Source organism: Centroberyx affinis, unplaced genomic scaffold (genome assembly GCF_046629955.1).
Source record: "Centroberyx affinis isolate AG114_WGS23_722 - 3 ecotype Tasmania unplaced genomic scaffold, CSIRO-AGI_Caff_v1 ptg006177l_1, whole genome shotgun sequence".
NCBI classification, from domain to species: Eukaryota; Metazoa; Chordata; class Actinopteri; order Beryciformes; family Berycidae; genus Centroberyx; species Centroberyx affinis.
In genome coordinates, this window is record NW_027283136.1 from 299,012 (window position 1) to 307,464 (window position 8,453).

The following is an 8,453-nucleotide window of genomic DNA, read 5'->3' on the forward strand; positions in this document are numbered from 1 at the left end:
CTACTTTTCTACTCGTCTCCCACAATCCCCCTCTGGCCTTGGATCCGTCTCCATCTTCCTAAATGGATGTTGATGCCACTAGCGGCGGCAGCACTTAACCTTTCATCGGCCATCTGACTCACTGGAGGAGAGAAGCGATGAGAGAAATGAGGAGAGAGGGGAAGGATACCGTCGGAAAGGGGAAGGGAGTGTTGGGTTTTTTTCGGGGGGCATCGGGATTCGTCGGCAGTCTGAGGGCTTTTTGACACGCACACTCCCACATATTTCCAACGGAGGGAGAGAGAGAGCGCTTGGTTTTCTGGCACTGCTCCTATTCGTTCCTTCTGAGCAGACTGCGTAAGGTTAGACAGTCTATCGGAGCGGGAGGATGAAGAGGAAAAACAGGATATGACACACGCCGACACCCAAAGAGGTCAAGGATAGATTAACACACACACACACACACACAGGTCGGAGACATACTTGACACACCATCGCTCTCTCTCACACACACACACACACGCAGAAAACACATACAGCCCACACACAAACACTTGAGAGGCTGTAATAACGCCAGCCTCTCTTCTAGGCACAGCACTTCATCCAGAAGGCCTTCGCTGCAGGAGGAGGATGGGGGGATGGGGGAGGCAAAGGCAGAGAGAGAGCGAGAGAGAGAGAGAGAGGGGGGTGGGGGGGGGGTGGAGGGAGGGACAGGTGAGAGAGAGGGAGGAGGGGGGGATGGAGAGAGAGAGAGAGAGAGACAGTGATGACACTCGGTTTTGAATGTCACCACGGTGCTAAAGACCCCCGCTAACCTTTTGGCTGGAAACGAGAGGAGGGGAGGGGAGGAAAGAGTGAGGGGGCAAGCGAGGGAGGGAGGGGGAGAGAGAGAAAAGGTGAGAGTGAAGGATAGACAGGGAGGGAGGGAGCGAGGGAGGAGAGAGATCACGCACGGGCAGAGGAGTGGGTGTGGGTGGAGGTGGAGCGATAGAGGGGGAGAGATGAAAGAGATGGAGACAAACAACAGCACCACCCTTCTTTCTCATCTCTAGTAGCAGAGGAGGATCCACGACACATGATGATGGGAGACAAAATGGCCGCCCTCACAACAGCGGCGCTCTGGGACTGATACCAAACACCGGGCGATCCACACCAAAAGTGTCCAAGAGCGATATATCAGGTCGATATTGGCCTTTAAGTCGGATATCGGCCAATCGGTGTTGTCCTTCGCCGACACAGAGGTTCCTTCCTGACCACAGCTAGTGAATATGTTTGCATTATTATGCTTAGTTATATCAGATGTGCCCCATGATGGTCTAAATGCAGTTTCAGAGGCTTTTCCACCCTGACAAGGATAAAACACCAGGGCAAACGCTGAAGACTTGTCATTTTAAAGGCATGAAAATGGTCTAAATGTACAGACTATCGCAACAAAGTATCAGCTATCGCCACCTTCAATCCAAATATCAGTATTTTCCAATGCAGAGGTGTCTAACCCTAATCTTCACACAATCCATGAACGCTACAGTGACCTGATCTGACATGGTCTGCATTTACATGCAAAGTATGGAATAAAAAAAAAATACACACTTGAAATGCATAACAGTCCCTTCTGCAGTCTTAGCAGAATATACTCTTTCCAAGCAAGCAAGTTGCATCTGGGTATGTGAGAAGGTGCTAATGCTTAATGCTTGACATGAAAAACACATTAGGGCAGCACAATAGAATGCACATTACAGCTCTCTTGCAAAAGAAGAAGTCAGAAAACGGGCTGGTAATCCCACTCAGTCTTCCTATGTGTAAATTAACTTACTCTACAGAGCAGTGATTCTGAACAGCACAACTTCTCTCTGATAGAATATACAGCAGTCTCTGGTAGTTTGGTAATTGTAGTAGACAATATTGTGATACGGTGATAGCGTGTAGCCATTACGTGTCTCTTAGTTCTGCACTGGTGTTATGAAAACGTCCCGTCCTCGTCGTTCCTCCTAGGCTCACAGCTTGCTATCCGCTCCTGTCTTTTCTTCCTAGGACACCGGCAGGAAACTACAACACCAACCCCCACCCCCCAAACCACAATGCCTACTGTCCCCAGAAATGCACCGCACACTGCAGTTTCAGTCACTCAAAAGATTTGGACTAAAATGTTGAGACTGCTTACCAAACGGACTGAATGAACTCCAAGCCAAGGCAGATTTCAGATAAATGTAATAAAAATGCACACTTTCAATTGTTTTGAACATGTCAGGCTGTGGAAAAACTATAAATCCTTCATTTATTAAGGGATAAAGACCTAGGCTATTTATCAAGATTTTCATAAATCACCATCATTTCTATTAACTTACAGCGTGGATTTAGAGCAGCCATGTGCTGCAAACTGGCCTACAGCTATGGGTGACAGGGAGAGGAATGGTGTGTGTGTGTGTCACGGTCAGAGGCTGGGGATGAGACAGGATTAACACTGTAGCTACAAGTCAAGGTGGCTAACCAATCAGAAAAGTGTGTGAGAGAAAAAGAAAAACACGAGAGAAAGAAGGAAAAAGGCAGAGATTTCCAAACAGATTTTCAACTAGCGAGTCTTCAAACTGCCTGGTGAGTTACACTCAAAATGCCACAAAACCTCATGAGCAGACCTGGTTTATGGTGATTTAGCCCATAAAAACTGCACAACTGACAAGTTACTTATCAAAAGCAAGCTTTACTTTCTAAAACCATACAACTAGAGTCACGATATACAGTATTCATCTATTTACAAAAAGATAAACAAGTTAACGAGAGACGGAGGGGACAACGGAGGGGAATAAAATGAGAGGGGACAGACAGAGAGATCGATGTTAACAATGGTGATTTTCACCAGCAATGAGACAATAACATCTGTGTTGTCCAGCACAGGCCATAGTGCTCACTGCAAGCCAATAGGAGCACCACTGTCTTCACTCAGACACACGCATACACATCTGTTTTGCCTTTGTCCTCCCCTCATCTGCCCCTCTTTCCTCCACTTTTAAAGCTTAGCCTCCTTGCTCTGAACTACCTTGAGCCCCTGGGAACACACACACACAGCTGGTATAAAAGTCCAGCAGAAGCTGGTATCCCAGTGAAGTGCTCAGATAACCAAAACCCATTGAAGTAATGACTCATAGGTCAAAATACCAGGGAAGAGCCTATTCAAAACATGAAACATGGATGGACACCTGCCCCAAACAGTGCCTCGTTTATCGTGCAGCCAAATGCCAAACTGACTGCATAAACAAGGGCATTCCAACTAATATACAATGGTGTAATTGAATCTTTTCTGGTTGTTATAATTGTCGGTCAGTCTTGATGCATTCAGGTAAGATAAAGGAGGCATTCAAGATGGGAAAAAGCCGTGCATGGATATGACCGTGGAAATGTAAATGCATCATTCTGTAAAATTACAATCAAGTGCCATTTGTTTAAATAGTGTGTGAGTTGTTATGTAAGTGTATTACATGGGAGCACACCACAAGCAGCCATGTGACCCACCGGCGTACGGTGGTGTTTTTGAAAAGCTATCCAGTGTCCGTAGAGCATGCAAGGTTTCCCCTGGCTGTCAATGAGGCTCAGCTGGTGACATCACCAGCATGGTGGGCTTTGGACAGAAAACGGGGATGGAAAAACTTCCAAGTGTGATAAATCTGTTGGAAACCAACTGCAGGGCCAAATGAAAGGGAGTGTACAGGACAGAGGAAATTTAATAGTAATAGTATAATAATTTGAGGTACAATATATGCACTTTGGCAAGCAATTGCAACCTACAGTAAAACTTCATGACGCTTTGTTTCGTATAGCTTCAAATGTTATCTATATTGTTTTTGCCTCAGTTGTCAGTCCCTATTGAAGGAAATAATCCCCATCTACACCCTGACTGTGAATGTTGCCTGTGTACCATGACCACAGGAGTTTGCTGACCTCCAGGCCTACCAGTCCAAGTTGAGACAAGCAACTCCAAGGTCACCACCAACAGCTACAACTTCCTCCAAAACACACTTGAGCTTGGACCCAAGGGCAAAAAAACGCCTTTAGTAGAACAGTAAAACTAACACGAATTTGCCTGAATTATGTCAAAACATCATTGTCCAAAATATTTCATCGGAGTTTTGGAAATGGCTGTGAATCAAAGGGGAAAAACTAGATGTCTGTGTCCAAGGTCCAGCTTAGTTTAGATCTATCCTCCCTCTTACAAGTCAAGGAAGCTTTGAAGCACTGGGGGGAAAAGTACCTCAACTCCAACCACAAGAAAGGAGGAGAGAGAGACAGACGGGGAGAGAGAGGGAGAGAGAGACCACAATAGTGGCTAACATCTGTTGTGTGTGTGTATGGTCGGGGCCTCTTATCTCTCTCTCTCTCTCTGTGGCCCGCTAAACATGACTAGCTGCCATCTTGGCTCACAGACACAAGGTGGTGGGGGGAGCAGCTCCTGGCTATATGGCAGGCAGGAGGAGGAAAAAACAAGAAAAGAGAACCAGTACATTTACACTGGATGCTGTCGATCTGCACTGATATAACCAGCGGACGAGAATTTGCAGCAATAACTGTGTTTAAGTCAAATCTTGGTGCAAATTCCGCGTAGTTTTCTTCCATAAGATATTGTAACGCTGCCAAAGTTGCGTGAGAGCGGCAGGGTGACCATTATGCAAGTTGGCCGATTACACTACACATAATGGAGAAAGAGGGGGGGGGGGGGGGGGGTGGCGCAAAATAAAATAGAAACACAATAAAGTTAAGGTTCAAACAAAGAAAACACACCCGTTTGTGTGTACAGTGGGAAGAAATAGCGCTGCAAGTAGCGAGACGAGGGTACCGGCAGGTGTTTTCGGCTACATTTTATCCCCCGTCCGAACCGAGTAACAAGTGAAGTCGTTACCAAACTTCCCCTGCCGGATACAATATTTCACCATAAACTAGCTCTCGTATCAAAACTTTTAAAACGCGGAAATGCCCTATGGAGATGATAAAGCAGCGTTACTTTGGTTTTGTAACCTCAAGAAAAAAAGTGAGCCGAAGGACGGGGAAAGTTGATTTTGTAGCTCAGAAGCTGTACACCGACTGATAACCGCTCCGAGCAGGTTATTAGCTAGCTTTGGGGCTAATGTGTGGTCTTCGCCCGCAGACAATGAGAATGAAAACTAGCTAACAGGCTAGCTGAACTTGTGTGTCCTAGCGGTGGGCTAACCTCCAGCGGCTAGCACTGCTAATTAGCCTATCAGCGGCATTACGCACGTCGTTCCGGACGGAGGAACGAATCGCTCATCTCGGTTTATATCCCAGTAAAACAATTTACCCCCGGCTCCACAGCTGCAACTATGGGCTTAGAGTCCAGTTAAAACGTTTGAACAGGGTTTTGGTGATATAAAGCGGGGCATAAATAACGTGAGAAACACGGTTGTATGAAATGACCGCCTGGCCTCACAACTACCCCCCCCTCCTCTCCTCCGCTGCTCTGTCCCTTCCGTCCAATAACACTAGCGACTACTACGGACACTTCACACTGTCCCCTTCCACCAAAAACTACATTTATCCGGTGAAAACATAACGAATGTGTTCTTTACACGTTGCCAAGTCATAATTGTAGTACAAATTAGATATTTTGGCGATATCTGCCAAGTATTGTCCGTTGGGAATCTCCCTCTGCGAGCTCCGCTCATTCAGTCGGCCAGTGACTCACCTCTACGCTCGAGCCACCTCGTGTCTCCTAGAAGCTTCAACACAATTAGCTAACCCTGGCTAACCAGGCTAACACTCACACTTTAAAACTGAATAAAGTCAATATTTAACCCTCTAATATTCAACAAGTTGCCCGGAAAGCGATTTAGAAAGAGTCTCTCTCTGCGTTGTGTGGGAAGATATTCTTTCCACTTTTCAACTAACTAATGGGACTGTTGTGTGTGTGTGCGATGCAGCGGGTGGCAAAGCTAAACTTGCTATTGTTAGCATGTCGGCATGGCAGCTACATGGACCTTCAATGACTTTCTCCTCAAATGAGAAAATAAAACACAAGCTTAAAACTGCCCGTGTTCCACAAGATCTTAGCAATGGGTTTCCCTGAATGAGATCCTCGCCAGGCAGAAAGCCCAACTCGCCCGTCGGATTAAAGAGTCCGATTGCGTGGAAAAAAGTAGGAAAAACTTACTATTCCGAAAGAATCTAAATGGATTTTATTCTAAATCACCGGTTACAATGAATTCATCGCTTCCGCACTGAATTCTAATCGATCAAATTTGAAATATACATTGAAAAAAAGGGCATTGGTTAGCTTACCCAACAAGCTCGGTCACTTCGGGGCTTTTTATCAAATCAACTCCTCGTTAGTAGGGTTAGTATCTCCGCTTGCTTGAAAAAAAAAATCCACCGTGGTCCTTTTTTTCGTTTGAAATATAAATAAACAGGGAAAAAAGTTCAAGTTTTTTATTTATCATGAAATGTTTCTCCGGCGTGTCTCCTATCCGCGACCTCGCCGACTAGTGTGCGTTGCTCTTCTCTCCTTTGTGTTAATTTCACTCAAATCGAGTTTAATCCGATCGATCCCTCGGCTGGTCGCGCTCCCGAGTCCTCCCTCCAGACACTCGCTCACCTTCCTCGGCCAGGGGGGGCGCGCTCCCGAGGACCTCTCATACAGATAAACAGGCGGCGTGCGCGGTCACTGACCCCGCCGTGCCCGTGCGACGCTCTGTGTGAGTTCTCCTCATTTAGGGATGGAAAAAAACATGGGCGTCAAGGTATATATGGCACTAGGTGAGCCCAAATTTTGCATTCTCCATTTTTTTTTTTTTTAAATCGTTGTAATGGAAAGCTAAGATTGAAGAAGAAATGCCAGAAATCTATTTGGAAGTCATGTGCAAGAAAAACACACCAAGAGGGCATTGAAGACTAGTAATCTTGACTGGGGAAGATACTGTAGTTTGGTAACATGATGTCGAAAAATGTATCATATTGACCAAGTAATAATGTCACTTTATAGGTAAGTGAATCCAGATTTGATCTTGTAGTTTTGTTCATCATTATAATGGAGATCAAGCAAAAAATGTCAGGAATGGATTTATTTATTGATTGATTGTATTTGGAAACAATATTTGATAAACAAATGCGTTAATAAATAAATAAATAATTTAGTCCAGCAGGTTTGGAAGTTTTGATGTTAAATGATATTCAATGCAGGGACTTAATTTAGTGTTTAGTGGATTGATGCCCCTGACAGATTTAAAAAAAAAAAAAGAAAGAAATTAAGAAAAGAAAAAAGAATATTTTCATTTTGAATCTTAGTGTGATTAACATGACTGTGTCCCCTAGTTTAAAATAAGTCGACCCAGGCCTAATTCTTTGTTGGATTTTTCATTTGTTTTATGTTTTTCTCAGAATTTCAACTATACATTGTATTTAACTTGCCTATAGAAAGCATCTAGTAAAAAACTGAACCTTCTCAATAGGATGGATGAATGAAAACAGACTTTTTTGGCTTCATATCAAATTTAAGTACTGACATGCATTTTTCATTTTCTTCTGTTTTCTTCTTCCCTTTTGTCATTAGCCTCCAATGTCAGTAGGTGTTTCTTGTTTCACTCCTCAAACCATAACATCTTGTCCCAGATTGTCATGAACCAAACTTCATGAAAACAATATAAACTTAAATGACAAAACCCCCTGGACTTTAGCACTGATTCATTCATTTTTTTCTGGGTGTAAGCAGGCCTGACACCCCCCCCCTCTCTACTTCCCAGGCAGACAGGTGTTGGTCCATGTCCACATCTGGACAGCAGCAGGTTGAAGGAAGGTTTTTCCCCTCCCTCCCATCTCTGATCTGGACTGGGACCAGTTTACGCCACATGTAAACAACCAGTAAGTAATTCACCTCCCAAAATATGTCTCCAGCTGTCAAGATCCTGGACTTGCTTGGATGAGCCTAACAAATAAGAATAATCCTATAAGTTTCAGAAAGATACTATACAAGTATCACAACAAAGTCCTAGAATATTATAGGAATATTATAGCAATACAGTAGAAGATGAAAACACCATAAAGTACATGAACTCACTGTTGAGAACCACAGACATGCTGTAGCTCCCTATAGGAATATTATAGGAATATTATTGTGATTTGTCATTAGGGAAACATCAGGAATAAACATCAAAACATCAAAATATGACACAAATAACATGATGTAAACATAACTTTTCATATAGTTATTGGTGCAGTTATTGCTTAGAACATAGTACATTTGGCGTGTGTGTGTTTATCTCCATTACAAACAGCAGATTCTAGTTTGCCCCCCCATGAAAAAGAATATAGTAATCCTATGATACATGTGAGAAGGATACTATACAAATATCACAGCAAAACTACAAATTATATATAATATCCTATAGGAATAGTGACACCATAAGAGATAAAAATACCATAAAGCACAATATGGTCACCATTGAGTATCATAGACACACTTCAACTCCCTATAGGAA

General features: G+C 43.8%; 1 protein-coding gene across 1 annotated transcript in view; it reads right to left on the bottom strand.

Annotated features, from left to right (window-relative positions):
- The window catches only part of chd7 (chromodomain helicase DNA binding protein 7), a 69,754-nt gene extending 63,280 nt beyond the window's left edge, over window positions 1–6,474 (bottom strand). Inside the window, exon 1 of the mRNA XM_071512213.1 lies at window positions 6,262–6,474. The gene's annotated coding sequence lies outside the window, so the exon portion shown is untranslated. The remainder of the gene's footprint in view (window positions 1–6,261) is intronic.
- Between the last annotated feature and the right edge of the window lie 1,979 nt (window positions 6,475–8,453).